Source organism: Rana temporaria, chromosome 2 (genome assembly GCF_905171775.1).
Source record: "Rana temporaria chromosome 2, aRanTem1.1, whole genome shotgun sequence".
Taxonomy (NCBI): Eukaryota; Metazoa; Chordata; class Amphibia; order Anura; family Ranidae; genus Rana; species Rana temporaria.
Window position 1 is genome coordinate 421,325,930 of NC_053490.1, and position 21,573 is coordinate 421,347,502.

At 45.2% G+C, this 21,573-nt stretch overlaps 1 protein-coding gene across 3 annotated transcripts in view; it reads right to left on the reverse strand.

Moving 5' to 3' along the window:
• The window catches only part of CDKL5 (cyclin dependent kinase like 5), a 511,586-nt gene extending 491,063 nt beyond the window's left edge, over window positions 1-20,523 (reverse strand). For all 3 annotated transcript variants that reach the window (XM_040338214.1, XM_040338213.1, XM_040338212.1), the window contains exon 1: window positions 20,424-20,523. The gene's annotated coding sequence lies outside the window, so the exon portion shown is untranslated. The remainder of the gene's footprint in view (window positions 1-20,423) is intronic.
• Window positions 20,524-21,573: the final 1,050 nt, after the last annotated feature.

The following is a 21,573-nucleotide window of genomic DNA, read 5'->3' on the forward strand; positions in this document are numbered from 1 at the left end:
GTCCATCTTTAACATTGGCTGCGCCTCATATAGCAGGGGTAACTTTACGCTGAAAAAAGCCTTACGTAAATGGCGTATCTGTACTGCGGCCGGGCGTCGGTTTGTGAATAGGCGTATCTAGCTGATTTACATATTCTAGGCGTAAATCAGCGTACACGCCCCTAGCGGCCAGCGTAAAATTGCAGTTAAGATACGACGGCCTAGGAGACTTACGCTGGTCGTATCTTAGACAAATTCTGGCGTATCTGATTCTTTGAATCAGGCGCCAAGATACGACGCCTCAGACTCAGAGATACGATGGCGTATCTGGAGATACGCCGTCGTATCTCCTACCTGAATCTGGCCCAAAATGTTAATACATACACAAGGAATTTTTTTGCTAAATGTAGCTACCAATAAAACCCTACATCATGCACTTATGAAGGCATATTATAGGCTTTTAGCAAACCGCTTTTTGGATTAAGCCATAATAAAGTTAAAGTCTGCCAAAACTTCTTCTGTTTAGAAAGGACATGTGCCAATTCTTCATGGCGGTTGCCTGCTCAGTGCAGTTGCTATGGCGCTCGAAGGGGAATTATTCTTACTTACCTTCGGCAAAAATGGCAATTAAGAGCAAATAATTGCTACTTAAGATTAGGTCATATTTCTCATTGACATGTCAGTATCTAACCAGCACTCCTCCCTATTGCTAACTGCACGGGACTGGGAAACTGACAGCTGGGTATACATGAGTTACTGTACACAACAGTGTATAATTATTGTGCCTTTCATTGTCTTATAAACCCTGAGCTCCAACGTTACCTGTAGCTATAATTTGGTCATAGTTGTAATATCGCTATAATTAACAATAAAACAAAAGAAAAATAGTCACGAGCTGTCAAGCGGATTTATACAAGAGTGTGAAATGGAATGGAAAATATATCCAAGTTGGCGAAACTTTAAATGAGTTTAACATACATAACATTTAAGTAGGGAGAATCCTGCAACGTATGCTGGAAGGTGGAGGAGGTAATAAATGATTCAGATTACCGTATTTATCGCGGTATAGCGCTCTCCCGCGTATACCGCGCACCCCTAAAGTTGCCCCGAATCCTGTGGAAAAATTTTTTTTTTTGTACTTACAGTTTTGGTGTCTTGCGCGGCGGCCTTGTCGGGTCCGGCGTCCGTCTGCGGCTTCGGGTGTCCTCTGCGTCGGGTCCGGCGTCCTTCTGCGGCTTCGGGTGTCCTCTTTGTCGGGTCCGGCGTCCGTCTGCGGCTTCGGGTGTCCTCTTCGTCAGGTCCGGCGTCCTTCTGCAGCGTCCTCACGTCCTCCCCGCTCGTTTCCCGCGCCGAGTTTGAATACTGCGCCAACATATACAGAGCGCAGTACACTCGTGTATTGTCGGGCAGGCTCGGCAACTCTCGCGCTGACGTCCTGTACGTCCAGGACGTGAGCGCGGAAGGAGCCGAGACTGCCCGACTATACCCGAGTGTACTGCGCTCGGTATATGTCGGCGCAGTATTCAAACTCGGCGTGGGAAAGCGGGTATCGGCGTATACCGCACACCCACGATTTTGCCCTGATTTTCAGGGCAAAAAAGTGCGCGGTATACGCCGATAAATACGGTAAGTATGTTCCATGTAAAAAAAAAAATGGATATAAAATACACTAAGCCGGCCACTCTCAACCAGGTTTCTGTGGGACTGTTTGTCCGATGAAGACAGACGATGTTAAAAAATTGTTGTTAAAAAATAGAACATGTTTTAAATTTTTCCTATGGATAAAAAACCGATAGAAAAATCCAATCGTCTGTGTGGAACTCCATCAGATAAAAATCCACGCGTGCTAAGAATCAAGTTGACGCATGCTCAGAAGCATTGAACTTCATTTTTTTGGCTCGTCGTAGCGTTTTACGTCACCGCGTTTTGGCACGGTCGGATTTTTGACTGATGGTGTGAAGGCAAGACTGATGAAAGTCAGCTTCATCGGATATCCGACGAAAAAATCCATCGGATTAGATTCCATCAGATATCCGATCGTGTGTACAGGGCTTAAAGGGGTTTTCCACCCATTTTTTTAAGTTTATTAAAAGTCAGCAGCTACAAAAAGTATAGCTGCTGGCTTTTAATAAACAGACACTTACCTGCTCCAGCAACACGCCGGCCGGGGCTCCGCTCCTCGCCCCCCCTCTTCATTCTCAGTGTGGGCACCCGGCAGTGACAGCTTTCGGCTTCACGGCCGGGCCCCCACTGCACATGCGCGAGCGGCACTGCGCATGCGCGAGCGGTGCGGCGCCGTACGATTGGACAGGCGCTCGCCTACAGGGAGGGGCTGTGAAAAGGCGATTAAGCTAATCGCCTTTCCAGCCCCTCGGCGGAAGGAGAAAGTGGGACAGGAAGTCCCCTTCTCCTGAAGCCCCCACTCACCCCCCCCCCCCCAAAAAATTACATGCCAAATGTGGCATGTAAGGGGGCGAGGAGTGGGTTAAGCGGAAGTTCCATTTTTAGGTGGAACTCCGCTTTAAGAGGTCCTCCAGAGGTTGTGAGGGGTTCCTTGAGCTGTGGCCGACTGACCTCCCATCTGATGGTGTCTGCAAAGTTCCAAGTCCAACGCCACTTGGCAAATCTTTTTTAGCTGCCTGTAATGTCGCATACACATGGTTGGAATTTAAAGCGGTAGTAAACCTGCAGAACTTTTTTTTTTTTTTTTTTAAACCTGTAAAGCAAAAGGCATAATGAGCTAGTATGCACCGCATACTAGTTTATTATGAAATAATTACCTAAGGCTGGATTCACACCTATGCATTTTTAGTGCTTTTTGCATTTTGAAGATTTGCACTACAGAACGTGTTCCTTAGGAAACCATGTTACATGGACTGTAGTGCTATAGCCAGATTCAGAGAGACTTAGACTGGCGTATCAGTAGATACGTCAGCCTAAGTCAGAATTTGCGTCGGCGCTAATTTAAGCGTATTCTGGTAACCAGATACGCTTAAATTAGGCTCAGATACGAGCGGTGTAAGTGTCTTACACCCTCGTATCCTAAAGTGTAATTTTTAGGCTGGCCGCTAGGTGGCGCTTCCATTGCGGTCGGCGTAGAATATGTAAATCAGTAGATACGCCTATTCACGAACGTACGCCCGGCCAACGCAGTACAGATACGCCGTTTACGTAACGCATTAGCGGCCTAAAGTTATTCCATCAAATAGATGGAATAGTAATGTTAAGTATGGCCGCCGTTCCCGCATCGAAATTCGAAAATTTTTACGTTGTTTGCATAAGTCGTCCGTGAATAGGGATTTACGTCGTTTACGTCCACGTCGAAATCAATAGGCCCGTGCGGCGGACTTAGCCGCAATACACACTGGGAAATGTAGGCGCATGCGCAGTTCAGATAAAGCGTCAATCACGTCGGGTCAAGCCTCATTATCATAAAACACGCCCCCTCAGACAAATTTGAATTAGGCGCCCTTACGCCCGCCCGCTTTAGGCTACGCCGCCGTAACTTAGCAGGCAAGTACATTGTGAATGCGCTCGCCATCCTGAATCTAGCTACAAATCTACAAAATGCAAAAACCTCCAAAACTGCATAGGTGTGAATCCAGCCTTAGACCTAGGCATCAGTAACTTACTTGTCCGCGCCGAGGGAGATGACATCTTACCTCGCCGTGTCTTCCGGGTATCGTGGCTTCAGCGCTCTGAGTGGCTGGAGCCTCGATGTCGTCACTCCCGCGCAAAGTCCGGCGGCTGCTGGGCCTTAAAGGGGTTGTAAAGGTAAAAAAATGTTTCCCTAAATAGCTTCCTTTACCTCAGTGCAGTCCTCCTTCACTTACCTCATCCTTCCATTTTGCATTTAAATGTCCTTATTTCTTCTGGAAATCCAGCTTGGTCTGGTAAAACTAGCGTTCGTAATGGAGATAGCACATTCGTCACGCTGTAACGGACTGAAAAGCACGAATCGTCTCTCACCAAACTTTTACTAACACGACTGGTATTGAACTTCCTTTTAACAGTGTCTTGTACGTGACCGCGTTCTTTGGCGATCGGAATTTCCGACAACATTTGTGCGACCGTGTGTATGCAAGACAAGTTTGAGCCAACATCCGTCTGAAAAAAATCCACGGCTTTGTTGTCGGAATTTCCAATCGTCTGTAAGGGTGACATTCTGACCACCATTGTTAGGGAACTGGCCACCAATATAACACATTCTTCCCACTGACCACCAAATTAAAGGGGTTGTAAAGGTTCGTCTTTAATTTTCTAAATAGTTCCTTTAAGCTAGTGCATTGTTGGTTCACTTACCTTTTCTTTCCATTTCCCTTCTAATAGCCAGATTCAGAAAGACTGGCATAACTTTGAGGGGGCGTAGCGTATCGCATATACGCTACGCCGCCGTAAGTCAGAGAGGCAAGTGCTGTATTCACAAAGCACTTGCCTCCTAAGTTACGGCGGCGTAGCGTAAATGGGCCGGCCTAAGCGCGCCTAATTCAAATGTGGAACAGGGGGGCGTGTTTTATGTTAATGACTGGTGACCCGACGTGATTGACGTTTTTAACGAACGGCGCATGCGTCGTCCGTGGACATATCCCAGTGTGCATTGCTCCAAAGTACACCGTTACGACGTGAACGTAAATTACGTCCAGCCCGATTCGCGTACGACTTACGCAAACAGCATAAAAAGACAGGCTTGTTCCGACGTCCATACCTTGCATGGGCTGCGCCACCTAGGGAGCAGCTTTATCTTTACGCCGGCGTATCTCTTACGTAAACGGCGTAACTAATTGCGACGGGCGCACGTACGTTCGTGAATCGGCGTATCTTGCTCATTTGCATATTCGACGAGGAAAACAACGGAAGCGCCACCTAGCTGCCAGCGTAAATATACACCCTAAGATACGTCGGCGTAGGAGACTTACGCCGCTTGTATCTTAGCCTAATTTAAGCGTATCTGGTTTCCAGACTACGCTTAAATTTACGACGGCGTAGATTCAGAGTTACGACGGCGTATCTACTGACGTAAACGTCTCTGAATCCAGCTATAAATGTTTTTTTTATTTGTTTGAATTTCTCACTTCCTGTTTCTCCTCAGTAAGCTTTACGCCATCATCCGAGCAGAGGAAAGTCATTTAGAACACCTTACTAAGGAGGAACAGGAAGTGAGAAATTCAGATAAAGAAGACAAAGAAAAAAAAACATTTAGAAGGGAAATGGAAGGAAAAGGTAAGTGAACCAACAATGCACTAGCTTAAAGGAACCTATTTAGAAAATAAAAAACAAACCTTTACAACCCCTTTAAGTTCATTTTAGCATAGGTTCCCTGAGACCTGAAATTTTTTTGTGGTGTAAAAAGGTTGAGAAAGGCTGCACTATGTCCTATTTTAAAAGAGGAATGCAGATGTGTAGCTCGTGTATTTGAAAATGGATGGATTCCAAAGTTCAAACAAACATTTTTTTTCCTAGCAAACATTGCAGAACAGCAATCAAATGGAGGTTTAAAACGAATATACTCACAACTAAAACATGAGCAAAGGAATGTACACATGAAATCAAAAGCCGGTCAGACCAATCTAGGTGCCAACAGGTACTGCTATGGGTCGTGTCAATCTTTGACAAATACCTATAGAAAAGACTCAAAAATGTAAGCATAAATGTAGACCTAAAGTCTAAAAGTAAGTGGTGGTAAATCCTTATATATACCCAGTGACGTGACTGGCCTCAGGTGATACACAGATATGAAACAAATCCTCCTACAGAAGTTGTACCTGTCTGTTTGCAATCTTCTCTATGTCCATTCAAAGAATAGAATTAACCAGTTAAGCCCCGGACCAATATGCAGCCTAAAGACCCAAGGTGTTTTTACAGTTCGGGGACTGCATCGCTTTAACAGACAATTGCGCGGTCGTGCGACGTGGCTCCCAAACAAAATTGGCGTCCTTTTTTCCCCACAAATAGAGCTTTCTTTTGGTGGTATTTGATCACATCTGCGGTTTTTAGTTTTTGCGCTATAAACAAAAATAGAGCGACAATTTTGAAAAAAATGCAATATTTTTTACTTTTTGCTGTAATAAATATCCCCCAAAAACATATATAAAAACATTTTTTTTCCTCAGTTTAGGCCGATACGTATTCTTCTACCTATTTTTAGTAAAAAAAATCGCAATAAGCGTTTATCGATTGGTTTGCGCAAAATTTATAGCGTTTACAAAATAGGGGATAGTTTTATTGCATTTTTATTAATTCTTTTTTTTTTTACTACTAATGGCGGCGATCAGCAATTTTTTTCGTGACTGCGACATTATGGCGGACACTTCGGACAATTTTGACACATTTTTGGGACCATTGTCATTTTCACAGCAAAAAATGCATTTAAATTGCATTCTTTATTGTGAAAATGACAGTTGCAGTTTGGGAGTTAACCACAGGTGGCGCTGTAGGAGTTAGGGTGCACCTAGTGTGTGTTTACAACTGTAGGGGGGTGTGGCTGTAGGAATGACGTCATCGATTGTGTCTCCCTATAAAGGGGATGACACGATCGATGCGCCGCCACAGTGAAGCACGGGGAAGCCGTGTTTACATACGGCTCTCCCCGTTCTTCAGCTCCGGGGAGCGATCGCGACGGAGCGGCTATAAACAAATAGCCGCGCCGTGGTCCCGGATCGCTCCCCGAGCGGACCCGACCTCCGCATGTAGCGGGGGGGGTCCCGATCGGACCCCCCACCCGCTAATAGGCAAGGACGTACGTGTACGCCCATGTGCCTGTACGTGCCATATTGTGGACGTATATGTACATGCGGGGGTCGGGAACTGGTTAAAAAAAAAACTTGTCAGAGTTGTCAGAAATAAAGGGCCGAGAGCTGAAGTTACACTCTGCAGGGCTTAGAGAAAAGAGCTCTGAGTGCTGATTGGAGGAAAGGGACACCCCACCCCCCTTCACACAGCACACAGAAACAGAGCTGAGGCTGTCAATCAGCTGGAGTTCCCTCCCCTGTCACCTTTTTCTCTTGGTGTCAGGAAAACTTGTCAGAAGTAAGACAGCGGAGGAATGAAGCAGCGGACAGAAATTACACTTAAAGCGGAGGTTCACCCTAAATATACACTTAAATATACACTTAAGCTCACTTAAGCTCATCCAGATCAGTGCAGTACATACATAAACATTTGGCTATTAATTTTTTTTTTATTGTGTTTAATTACCGTGAATGCTGAGCTCTGATGCAGTTTTCTAGGCAATATGATGGATTAATCTCCCATCAATTATATGTATTGAGTAACCTTTACGCTTATCGCTGTAATTGTTTATTTAAATGTCTATGTACAATGTTTACTTTCCAATTCCAGCATGCCTCCGGAGTTTGGCCTCCCTGATTGGCTGGTCCAGCCTGGTGCCCAACCCCTCCTTCATTACTGGCGCACGGAGTGTCGTCCCCAGCAGGGAGCACCAATCACGGCGACCTGTTTGCAGCCTATGACCTGGCGTCATGCCATTGGGTCTGCGGCTGCACACCCACGCACTCACGTGCAGGGGTTGGTGGGACGTTGGACGGCGGTGGCGTCGCAAATTGATGACGTCACACGCCGTCCAGGGATCCTTACAAAAGCGGCTGAGAAAGCCGGTTTTGTGAGTTAGCACGGACGCTCTCCCTGGGGACACACGTAGACGAGTACCAGCCACGGTAAGCCAGACTGCTATCCATCTACCCGGCCCCTGTTCTGATTGCCCTGCATGACTAACCGGCCTATTGCTTTCTAACTTCCTCAGCTGGAATCAGTGCTTTTCACTGTCCATATCCTGGCAGTTCAGCACACCATACAATTGGCTGACAGATACTGTCCTTTTGTGCCCCAGTAAAATCGAGTATCTTTTATACAGCAATGGTAAGGACCCATCAGGGTCTACCTATATAATTTTTATTAGTTTGCTTGGTGATCGGTCTCCTTAACTCTTGGCTTCCTGGATATTCCTTGCACTTCCTTACAACACTATATGTCCCACGCTCACCTCGGTCACTTTGCATGCATTCACAACTAAAAATAATTACTTATCACTTCAACCTCTTTATTCCACTTCACTTCCCCCTCCTCCCCACTTCTTTCCCCCCCCCCCTTGTTCTTCCCCCTTTACTTCCAATGGATTACCTTAATTCCCCTCCCCCTTTTTTTCTCCCCTTTTCCCCCCCCTTATCCTTCCTTTCCCTTCCATTCCTCCCTTTTTTTCCCCAGCCCCTGTTTTCTATTCCCCAAACCCCCCCGCCCCCCTTTTCCTGGCCCCTTCCTTCACTACCTTTTTCAACACAATTATTTTTATCCCATCATCTCTAACACATTTCACCTTCACGAGCACGTCACCATGCACACCTACCCTTCCCCTCCCCCTTCCCCCCCCCCTCCCTTCCTTCTCTTTTCACCTTTAGACGCCTCCCCCTTTTTTCCCCCGCCTCTCCCCTTTTCCACTTATTTTCCCCTCAACTTTCCGTCCCCCCTTCCCGTTTCCCCCCCCCCCCTCTCCCCTTTCCCCCGGCTTGTCTTTCCCCCCCCCCCCTGCTCCTGTCTTTTCTAATATTCAATTTTTATTTTTCATTTCTACCTTCTCCCCCCCTCCCCCTATTTTTCTCCCCCTTTCCCCCCCCCTGTTTTTCCCCCCCTCTCCCCTCCTTTGTTTTATTACAAACTCCCCCCCCCCTCCCCTTCCCCCATACTTTCTCTTTATTCACTCCCACTATATCTGAGTGTCATTCTTTATGTCTTTTTTCATCCCACCCTTAATCACTTCCCTTCTCTTTCCCCTTTCTCCCCCTCACCCCCTCCCTTCCCTTCCCCCTTCGCTCCCTATCTCCCCATTTTCCTTAATTAACTTTTGCCACTGAGACATACCACTTTCACACACCCAATGGTGATCCCCATCCTATTAATTAATTGATCACTTCGCTGCATATAAATTCATCAATCTTATTCCTCAATAGAGCCCGTTCTAAATAAACATATCCCCCTCCTTGCGCCATAGAAGGTTTTCAACTGGGTTCCGGGCTCGATCAATTGACCAGTCTGGGTGAGTTTTTTACTCCATTATAAGGCATGCCGCTTGGATTATATCATACAATGTTTACAACTACTGTATAAACTTGCTTGTATATTTATATGTTTTATGCATATTTTGTAGATAAACCCCCTCCTGAAGAAGCGGTACACTACCGCGAAACCGGTCGAGGCGATCGACTCCTTACATTCAGACATAGTTTGTGTATAACTTACTGATGTGCAATGTGGGGATTGTCTTTAAATGTTGTTTTATGATACCTGTTTTATGTTTAATAAACACTTGTTATTTTTTACTATACCGTGTCCAACCAGTGCCGTGAATAGTCCCCCCCAAAATCCCCTTCCCCCTTTCCCTTGACCTAATCAGTGACAAACGTTCGGCCTCAAGCAGCCAATGGTGTCCTAATTATTTGGGTCTTTTTATTCTACATACTAATTGGGATGTAGGCACCTGTTTATTTCATATACTTTCATTATAAAAGAGACCACACTCACCCTTTTTTTCAAAAATAGGGGATAGTTTTATTGCATTTTTATAAAAAAAAATTTTTTTACTACTAATGGCGGCGATCAGCAATTTTTTTCGTGACTGCGACATTATGGCGGACACTTCGGACAATTTTGACACATTTTTGGGACCATTGTCATTTTCACAGCAAAAAATGCATTTAAATTGCATTCTTTATTGTGAAAATGACAGTTGCAGTTTGGGAGTTAACCACAGGGGGCGCTGTAGGATTTAGGGTGCACCTAGTGTGTGTTTACAACTGTAGGGGGGTGTGGCTGTAGGAATGACGTCATCGATTGTGTCTCCCTATAAAGGGGATGACACGATCGATGCGCCGCCACAGTGAAGCACGGGGAAGCCGTGTTTACATACGGCTCTCCCCGTTCTTCAGCTCCGGGGAGCGATCGCGACGGAGCGGCTATAAACAAATAGCCGCGCCGTGGTCCCGGATCGCTCCCCGAGCGGACTCGACCTCCGCATGTAGCGGGGGGGTCCCGATCGGACCCCCCACCCGCTAATAGGCAAGGACGTACGTGTACGCCCATGTGCCTGTACGTGCCATATTGTGGACGTATATGTACATGCGGGGGTCGGGAACTGGTTAAAAAAAAAACTTGTCAGAGTTGTCAGAAATAAAGGGCCGAGAGCTGAAGTTACACTCTGCAGGGCTTAGAGAAAAGAGCTCTGAGTGCTGATTGGAGGAAAGGGACACCCCACCCCCCTTCACACAGCACACAGAAACAGAGCTGAGGCTGTCAATCAGCTGGAGTTCCCTCCCCTGTCACCTTTTTCTCTTGGTGTCAGGAAAACTTGTCAGAAGTAAGACAGCGGAGGAATGAAGCAGCGGACAGAAATTACACTTAAAGCGGAGGTTCACCCTAAATATACACTTAAATATACACTTAAGCTCACTTAAGCTCATCCAGATCAGTGCAGTACATACATAAACATTTGGCTATTAATTTTTTTTTTATTGTGTTTAATTACCGTGAATCTGGAGTATTTGCAGACACTTCCTGGTATCCCTCCCGCAGGAGTAGGCGTGTCTCTTCTCCTCCCCAGCGCCCCAATGTCTCCTGGGAGCACAGTGTCATGCATCCCAGAAGACAATTCACCAAGCCGACCGTCGTAATCTCGCTGGATTTCACTCGTCACGTGACTCGTCAAGCAGGTCACGTGACGAGCATTCACCACTTCCCGGAAGTATTTGCAAAATGGCTAATTCCGGCAGCGGTTTTTAAAAGTTTACATTTTCAGCCAATTCAGACTGGGGATGATTATAAACCTCCAACACATGAGTACCAAGTTGCTAGGCATTAAAACAATCAATGCACTAATAAAAGAGAAAAAACGATATACCGCGGAACCTCCGCTTTAATGCTGCAAAATGAGACAAAGTCAACACTATAGAGAAGGATATGCTTTGTTCAAAATGTATGCCTTAATCATAGCAATGATAACGCACTATGCTATAGTGTGAAACGCGTCAGCTGGTATCCTGTTGATGTGATCTTACTTTTACAAAAAAAAAGCAATTTTCTTCGAAGTGTGGCTGTCCAGATATTCCCTTTTATTTTGCATGAGCATTCAGGAACCTATAGTTCAATGCCCGAAGCTTGAAAAGCTACATGAGCTACTTTTGAAGCAGATTGGGTCATTTTAAGCCCTTTAATAGAAGGCGGTAAAAAAAACAAAAAAACGTGTGTTATGTATATTTTAGAAGTTCTCCCATTATAAATCTATATGGGGCCAAAACAGCTGGATCCTGCCCCAAAAGCAGCTCATGTCCAGCACTTCGCTCCTACAACATGCAAATAAAATGCACAAAAGAGCACCAAAAAAAGCCTAAAAAAAATCACCTGCGTACGCTATGCTCACCCCGTAAATGGGGGCCAATTGGCTAACTGGTTCCTCGTTTTTGGTCAGCCCTCCAAAAGCAACTCAAAATCTTCTTTTTTTTTTTTTTTTTAAATAACATTTCCATTTTTTATATACCCTATTTTCCGGCGTATAAGATGACTTTTTGCATCTAAAATCATGCCCCAAAAGTCGGGGGTCGTCTTATACGCCGGGTACCTGTCTGTCAGACGGCGACCATCGATTATTCACTGTGCCATCTATACATGCCTCACTGTGCCATCTATACATGCCTCACTGTGCCATCTATACATGCCTCATTGTGCCATCTATACATGCCTCACTGTGCCATCTATACATGCCTCACTGTGCCATCTATACATGCCTCATTGTGCCATCTATACATGCCTCACTGTGCCATCTATACATGCCTCACTGTGCCATTCCATTCCCTGCCTCGACGATCTCCCTACCTTCTCCTGTTTGTAGAGTATGTCAGACAGCGGCCATCCATTATTCAAAAGCCGCGCCTCCTCCTCTGACTGTTCCGTGATAGGCAGAACACTAATTTTCCCAGCAGAGCCTCTGTTCAGTGTTCCGCCTATCACGGATGCTTTCTCATCCTCTGCCTCGGCCTCGGACGAGAGGACATCCGTGATAGGCGGAACACTGAACAGAGGCTCTGCTGGGAAAATTAGTGTTCCGCCTATCACGGAACAGCCTGAGGAGGAGGCGCGGCTTTTGAATAATTGATGTGAGGCATGTATAATGGCACAGTGAGGCATGTATGATGGCACAGTGAGGCATGTATGATGGCACAGTGAGGCATGTATAATGGCACAGTGAGGCATGTATAGATGGCACAGTGAGGCATGTATAGATGGCACAGTGAGGCATGTATAATGGCACAGTGAGGCATGTATGATGGCACAGTGAGGCATGTATGATGGCACAGTGAGGCATGTATAATGGCACAGTGAGGCATGTATGATGGCACAGTGAGGCATGTATGATGGCACAGTGAGGCATGTATAATGGCACGGTGAGGCATGTATAGATGGCACAGTGAGGCATGTATAGATGGCACAGTGAGGCATGTATAATGGCACAGTGAGGCATGTATGATGGCACAGTGAGGCATGTATGATGGCACAGTGAGGCATGTATAATGGCACAGTGAGGCATGTATGATGGCACAGTGAGGCATGTATGATGGCACAGTGAGGCATGTATAATGGCACAGTGAGGCATGTATGATGGCACAGTGAGGCATGTATGATGGCACAGTGAGGCATGTATGATGGCACAGTGAGGCATATATAGATGGCACAGTGAGGCATGTATAGATGGCACAGTGAGGCACTTATAATGGCACAGTGAGGCATGTATAATGGCACAGTGAGGCATGTATAATGGCACAGTGAGGCATGTATAATGGCACAGTGAGGGGTCGTCTTAAACAGTGAGTATATCCCAAAACCAACATTTTAGCTGGAAAATCAGGGGGTCGTCTTATACGCCGGCAAATACGGTAAGTTCAGCTAAAACATCAGACTATAAAATGCCAGCTATTGAATGAATAAAAATAAATAAAAAAAAAACTGATTACCAGCGACACGCAGTTTCAGCACTGGAAGCAAAATGATTATTTCCTAACCTCCCAAGGGATAATATTTGCAGGCATGCAATCCAAGGCTAAGGCAAATAGTTCAAAACATCAGAAATTGAAAATGATGCCACGACCGGAGGAAAGATCACACAAAACGAAATGAACGCCTATTTATTCCAGCAGGTGAGAAGAAGGTGGTATGAATACAGCCTGCCACCCCTGTACTAGATGCCCTTTACAGCGCCATTCCATGTGCAAATTGTTCCAAAATGAGCGGAAGGGGTACCAGTGTAGCAATAAATGTAATCACAAATGTCCAGCAATGTCCTAATCAGAAACAAATAATAGATCAATGAATCTGATCTCCACCTTCTGCTATACAAGGGAAATGAACAAAGCGATGTTGGCAGCCTTGTTAGCCAATTGCGTGTGACGGCAGAAATAACACTTGTTGTATTGATTGATGTTGCACAGTTTTCATTAATTATACTGGAGGAGAGCAGAAGACACATGTGTAGGTTTCTATATAGCATGGCTGGTGTCCCCGTTATATATTATCTGCCCACATAAAGACCACTCAATGCAGAGAAACACATAAAAAAAACGAGCAGTGCCAGAATTATCATAAAAACAACTGGCAAAGGAAAATTAACCTCCTCATGGGTTCAAATGAATAGCCCGATTAAGCCCTTCCCGTCTCTCAGCCCCTTAGGAGCTTCTAAATGCTGGGAGGCGGGCATTCGGGTCATGTGACCAATGCGATTGGCTGTCACAGCGGTCACATGGTTCAGAAAGCTCCTGATCGCAAGTACCGTATTTATCGGCGTATATCGCGCACTTTTTTGCCCTGAAAATCAGGGCAAAATCGTGGGTGCGCGATATACGCCGATACCCGCGCCGAGTTTTGAATACTGCGCCGACATATACCGAGCGCAGTACACTCGGGTATAGTCGCCCAGTCTCGGCTTCTTCCGCGGTCACGTCCTGGACGTACAGGACGTGAGCCCGACAGTTGCCGAGCCTGCCCGAGTGTACTGCGCTTGGTATATGCTGGCGCAGTATTCAAAACTCGGCGCGGGAAACGAGCGGGGAGGACGCGAGGACGCCGCGAGGACGCCGGACCCGCCGAAGAGGACACCGGACCCGCCGAAGAGGACACCGGACCCGCAGCAGAAGGACACCCGAAGCCGCAGAAGGACACCCGAACCAGCAGAAGGATGCCGGACCCGCCGAAGAGGACACCCGAAGCCGCAGAAGGACGCCGGACCCGACGAGGACGCCGATGGACGCCGCGCAAGACACCAAAACTGTAAGTACAAAAATAACTTTTTTCCACAGGATTGGGGGTCACTTTGGGGGTGCACGGTATACGCGGGAGCGCGTTATACCGCGATAAATAGGGTATGCATTGGAAGCGTTCCAGTCCCTGGCGGTGACTGTGCTGGGGAGCGTGCTCTCAGCACAGAAAACTGATTACATAAGGCTAAATATATGCGACCTTTAGGCTGCATTCACACCTGAGCGTTTTGTCGCCTGAAGCATGAAGCTCCAAAACGCTAGAGGGGAGAAAATACATTATTCTCAATGGAGATGGTTCACATCTCCACTCCAAAACGGCTGGCGCCAAACGCCTGAAGCTTAAACAAGTTCTGGACCCTTTTTTGCCGTTCGAATTGAGCGTATTTGGGCGTTTTTCTGTTTTTAACATTGGTGACCCTAGACCTGTCTAAATTTGCGACAAAAGGGGGTAAAAAACCGCTGCAAAAATTGCGGAAAGCACTCTAAAAAAAGCCGCAAATATTGCGACAAAACGCAGTAAAAAACGCCGCAAATATTGCGACAAAACGCGGCAAAACGCTACGCTCAGGTGTGAATGCAGCCTTAGGCCCACCAGCTGAGAGGCTGTAAATTAGCAACACATCGGTGGGAAGTAGTTAAAGCGGAGGTCCACCCTAAAAAAAAAAAAAAACAATAGCCAAAAAGGCTACAAAAATTTGAAAAAAATAATTTTCTTTTTATACTTACCAGAAGTGGTTGTTACTATGCAGATCTCCTAATCTGCCTCTTCCTTGTCCGCGTTGGGTCTTCTTTCTTCTCCTCCTCGCGCTGCCTGGGAAATGGGGATCGGTGTCTTCTGGGACCTTGAGTGTGTCCCAGGAGACATCCGCCCATTCACATAGCGTCGGGCGGCTCGCGCATGCGCAGTGGGGAATCGGGCAGTGAAGCCGCAACGCTTCACTTCCTGATTCCCTCACTGAGGATGGCGGTGGGGCAGCCGAGACCCGACATCATCTTGCAGCTTCAGCTGCCGACATTGCGGGCACCCTGGACAGGTAAGTGTCCTTATTAAAAGTCAGCAGCTACAGTGTTTGTAGCTGCTGACTTTAATTTTTTTTTTTTTTAAGCCGGACCTCCGCTGTAAAGATCCAACTTCAAAATGTTGCTGCAATATTCAGCTTAAGAGCCCTTTCACACTGGTGCGTTTTTGCAGCATTTTTGCGGTAAAAATAGCGCTCTTAAAACGCTCCTAAAACGCCCCTCTCCATTAAAATGAATTGAAAATGCTGTAAAAATGCAGTAAAAATGCAGTATTTTCCCGCTATTTTAACACTCCGCTATAGGCGTTTCCAGTGTGAAAGGGCTCTTAACCACTTAACATCCGCCCGCCTTCAAATGACGGCAGGCGGAATGCTCTATTGTTCCAACAGGACGTCATATGACGTCCTGTCATTTAAAGCCTCTAGGGCAGGGATCCTCAAACTACGGCCCTCCAGCTGTGGCAGAACTACAAATCCCATGAGGCATTGCAAAACTCTGACATTCACAGACATGACTAGGCATGATGGGAATTGTAGTTCCTGAACACCTGGAGGGCCGTAGTTTGAAGACCCCTGCTCTAGGGCGTGCCACCGGGAACACATCGCGCGTGCCCGGCGGCCGCGATGGCCGCCGGTCACCCGCGATTGCCCAGTAACTGTGCAGGGACGTGGAGCTCTGTGTGTAAACACAGAGCTCCACGTCCTGTCAGGGAGAGAGGAGACCGATCTGTGTCCCTTGTACATAGGGACACAAATCGGTCACCTCCCCCAGTCACCCCCCTCCCCCCACAGTAAGAAAACACACAGGATACACATTTAACCCCTTCCCCGCCCCCTAGTGGTTAACCCCTTCCCTGCCAGTCACATTTATACAGTAATCAATGCATATTTATAGCACTGTTCACTGTATAAATGTGAATGGGCCCAAAAATGTGTCAAAAGTGTCCGATGTGTCCGCTATAATGTCGCAGTCCCGAAAAAAAACGCAGATCGCCGCCATTCCTAGTAAAAAATAAATAAAAAATAAATCATTATGTCCCCTATTTTGTAGGCAATATAACTTTTGCGCAAACCAGGTTATTGCGATTTTTTTTTTTACCAAAAATATGTAGAAGAATACGTATCGGCCTAAACTGAGAAAAAAAATATATATTTTTTTAAAAAATGGGATATTTATTATAGCAAAAAGTAAAAAATATATATATTTTTTTTTTTTCAAAATTGACGCTCTTTTTTTGTTTATAGCCCAAAAAATAAAAAGCGCACAGGCGATCAAATACCACCAAAAGAAAGCTATATTTGTGGGGAAAAAAAGGACATCAATTTTGTTTGGGAGCCACGTCGCATGACCGCGCAATTCTCAGTTAAAGCGACGCAGTGCCGGAAGCTAAAATCTCGTCTGGGCAGGAAGGGGGTGTATGTGCCCAGTAGGCAAGTGGTTAATGAAGGGATTGCCCAGCAGTACCTTTTTCTGCAGCTAGACGTCCTCAGTGTTATGGCCAGCACCATTCAACTGACTTCCCAGCCTGTGACTGGGCAGCGAAAGGAGAAGCAGCACAATGATGAGCTTATCTCTCTGCCACTCTGCTTTCTCCTCCTATTAGCGCGCTTCTTGTCATCACATGGCTCCTTGTGCTGCTTCTCTCTCTCACATTTCAACCCTGCTGTTTCAGAGACTGCAAGAGGCGGATACAGGTCCATACACTGCTTGCGTTTAATGATGTATTATGAATACAGAGCTGCATCATTTTGTGTATTTTATATTAAAGCTGGAGTTTAGCGCTTTTCACTGATTCGTTCAGAAAGGGTTAGTTCACCTTTACCAAAAAAAACTGCCTATGTGGATAAGAGGCATCTGTAGATAAATAAAACTGTGCAACTTTGATGAAAGTTGAATAATGGCTTTGTTATAAGTGTAGGTCATTTAGGCACTTCAGCTGCTGTGGAACTACAAGTTCCACTAGGCATTGAAAGGCTGACAGTCACAGGTATGACTCCCAGAGGCATGTTGGGATTTGTAGTTTCACCACAGCTGGAGTGCCAAGGTTACCTACCCCTGTCCTGGGAGCTTTCCAGTCAGGCCTCGTGAAATACATAAATGGCCTACACCTAGGCTCCTCCCAAGACCTCCTTCTCTCTATGTCCCTTGTCTTCTCCTCCAGGACTTCTCCAGAGCCTCTCCCAGCCTCTGGAACTCACTTCCCCCAATATATCTGGCAATCTCCGACTCTGACTGCCTTCAGGTGATCCTTGAAAACTCACCTCTTCGGAGAAGCCTTTCACGCCTCCAACTAATCTTTTACCACTTCCATCAGCTCATTCTCCACAGCTACAACCTGTTGTACCACTTGCTTCACCTTATTAGATTTTAAGCTCCTCTTAGCAGGTCCCTCTTAACCCTCCTGTATTGTAACTGTATTGTCTCCCTTTTGTATTGTAAAGAGCTGCGTAACAGTTGGCGCTATATAAATCCTGTATAATAATAATGGAAATCGCTGCGTAAACTGTAGGCGCCGTATAAATCCTGCATAATAATGATAATAATATTGTAAAGCTATGCGTATACTGTTGGTGATATGTAAAACCTGTATCATAATAAGAATAAGAATATTGTAAAGCGCTGCATAACTGTTGCCGCTATATAAATCCTGTATAATAATTAGGGTTGTCCAGATACCGATACCAGTATCGGTATCGGGACCGATACCGAGTATTTGCGCTAGTACTCGTACTCGAGCAAATACTCCCGATACCAAAATAGAATACTTTTTTTTTTTTTTTTTTGTGACATCGAACACAAATTGGATGGCACCATTGGATGGCACTGATAGGTGGCACTGGCATTGATTGAATTGCACTCATAAATGGATGGCACTGATAGGTGGCACTGGCATTGATTGGGTGGCACTTATGAGATGCACTAATAAGCTGCCTCCCTGCACTGATGCACTAATGGGCACTGATCTGCACTGATAGGTGGCACTGGCTAGCTGCACTTTTGGGCACTGGCACCGATGAGCTGCACTGACAGTGATCACTACTTCAATGATATGTAGTTTTCCAGTACCGTATGCTAAAAAACAGCCCCACACCATGATGTACCAGTTCTTCATAATTCTAAAGAAAATATCTTTGGTCTGTATTGTGGTTTGAAAACGGTCACATGACATTAAAAAAAAGTATCGGTATTCGGTATCGGCGACTACTTGAAAAAAAGTATCGGTACTTGTACTCGGTCCTAAAAAAGTGGTATCTGGACAACCCTAATAATAATAATGTAAAGCACTGCGTAAACTGTAGGCACCATATCAATCCTGCATAATAATAATAATATTGTAAAGCGCTGTGTATACTGTTGGCGATATATAAATCTTGTATCATAATAAGAATGATAATATTGTATGGCGCTGCGTAACTGTTGCCGCTATATAAATCCTGTATAATAATAATGTAAAGCGCTGTGTATACTGTTGGCGATATATAAATCCTGTATAATAATAATGTAAAGCGCTGTGTATACTGTTGGCGATATATAAATCCTGTATAATAATAAGAATAAGAATGTTGTAAAAAGCCCTATGTAAACTTTTGGCGCCATATAAATCCTGTATAATAATAATAATAATAATAATGTAAAGTGCTGTGTATACTGTTGGCGCCATATAAATCCTGTATAATAATAATAATAATAATATTAATAATATTGAATAGCGCTGCGTAAACTATTGGCTCTATATAATTCCTGTATAAAAATGTATAATATTGTAAAGCGCTGTGTTGGCGCCATGTAAATCCTGTATAATAATAACAATAATAATAATATTGCAAAGAGCTGCGTAAACTTTTGGCGCCATATAAATCCTGTATAATAATAATAATATTGTAAAGAGCTGCGTAAACTTTTGGCGCCATATAAATCCTGTATAATATAATAATAATAATAATAATAATAATAATAATAATAATAATAATAATAATAATATTGTAAAGAGCTGCGTAAACTTTTGGCGCCATATAAATCCTGTATAATATAATAATAATAATATTGTAAAGAGCTGCGTAAACTTTTGGCGCCATATAAATCCTGTATAATATAATAATAATAATAATAATAATAATATTGTAAATCGCTGCATAAACTGTTGACGCCATCTAAATCCTGTATAATAATAATATTGTAAATCGCTATATAAATCCTGTACAATAATAATAATAATAATAATATTGTAAAGCGCTGCGTAAACTGTTGGCGCTATATAAATCCTGTATAATAATAATATTGTAAATCGCTATATAAATCCTGTACAATAATAATGATAGTAATAATATTGTACAGCGCTGCGTAAACTGTTGGCGCTATATAAATCCTGTACAATAATAATAATGATAGTAATAATATTGTACAGCGCTGCGTAAACTGTTGGCGCTATATAAATCCTGTATAATAATGACAGGCAGCAAAGTGCGGTAACCCGTAGGAACCAGTGGCATCGCCATGCTCAGCGGTTGCTATGCGTTACACCTTGTTGCACGGATGTTTCTGCTGTGGAGGTTCACAATGAAATGTAAAAGTGTGCGGGGGGATCCATGAGACAATGAGCGTGGGAAATGTTGGCGGATGATGCGGGAAAGGTGATAAAAGGCTGCTGATTGGCCGGGGATGTCCATGGATTTCACGCTGTGACAGGCAAGCCAGCAGAGACCAAGCATGGTAAAAATAGTTTCTCCATAGGAGCCAATGTATGGATGGCAATAGACTGCAACACATGCCATGGTAGCATTACTCATTGTACCCAGCATTACAGAGGGGGAGGAATCACCCCCATCATCATCATAGTGATAGGGATCTGTCCAGATGGGTGATGAGATCATAGAGGATGAGGCCAGGGCATGCTGTGCCAGGGTGCTCTCCATCCATACACACACATATATATGTATACATAGAGTATATATAGAACATGGAGGGGATGGCAGGTGTCCTGTTGCAGATGTGAGGGGGCGGTAATGGCTGTGATGAGAATCTATAGGAAAGGTAAGGGTGATCCCACACCCAGGAAGAGGGGGGCAAAGGCAGGGAACCCCCTATCACCCACCAATGCCCATCGCTGTCACTCACCTGTGCCCGTGCCGCTCTTCTCACCTCCCTCCGCTCCTCTGCCGCTGTTTTCCTTTCGGGTATCTACTCAATATCACCAGCTAGGAGAAAACGGCAAGCCACGCCTACCGCCGCTCTAGCCACGCCAATCGCACACGCCCCTCTGCGCCAACACCTGCCCACTTCTTCCTGCAAAGCGGCGTCCGGGAAGAGCGCAACCAATCACAGCATCGGAATCAGGACAGGACGTTCACTGACAGGCAGGAGAACCAATAGAGGATGTAGAGAGGCGGGCGATAAAGGGGGCGTGGAATACAGCAGGTGTGGAATGCGGAGGGACGGGATAGGCAAGAAGAATTTACAGGCGGAGAATCTCGGGTCTCCCAGGCAACGAGCCATGGGGGCGTGAGCGTATGGTTGGTGGTTGACAGGCTGGGGCGTGGCTATTGTGTGACACGCCCGTTTCATACAATGATTAGTATGACATCTCTCCGCACATATGTAGAAGCGCTCACACCGATCGTCACTGATACATGGAACGGTGGAGACGCAGCTAGTCCACCTCTATCACAGCAATCTGTACATACATTGCGGGGATCACAACTGGAAACCAGCCATTTTGGTTCTTTTCTCAATGAGCGATTTAATAGCATAACTTATTTTTCTCTTAGAAATAAAACCATTTATTTTTGGATAGAGAGATTGAGAGTTGTAACCCCTGACAGGTGGAGATTTCCCTTCATTTCCTGTCCCATAGCCACAGCAGGAAATCACCAGAACTAGTGTCCCCATTGCAAGATTTCCTCTCTATTCCTGTTCTGGTGATCACTGAACATGTGGAATTTCCTTTCACTCTTGGTGATAAGAGTCACAAGGACAGGTATACTGATCCCTATCCTCTCTATCCAAAGAAGTATCTTCCTGCCAGCAAAATCCTATGTAAAACAATCAAGTCATGTGCATGAGACCTCACAAAAGCCAGTGGCATCCTTCTCTCTGTGAGGAAGCAGTCATCTCTCTGCTGAGGTACCACATGTCTCCTGCTTCCTCAGAGGCTCAGACCAATAGCTCTGCAATAGGAAAAGCGCGTGCTTATGGCTGATTGTATAGCTCTAGCTCTAACCCATCAAGAAGCATTGTCAGACCCAGTCATGGCTGGTGCTTAATTTTT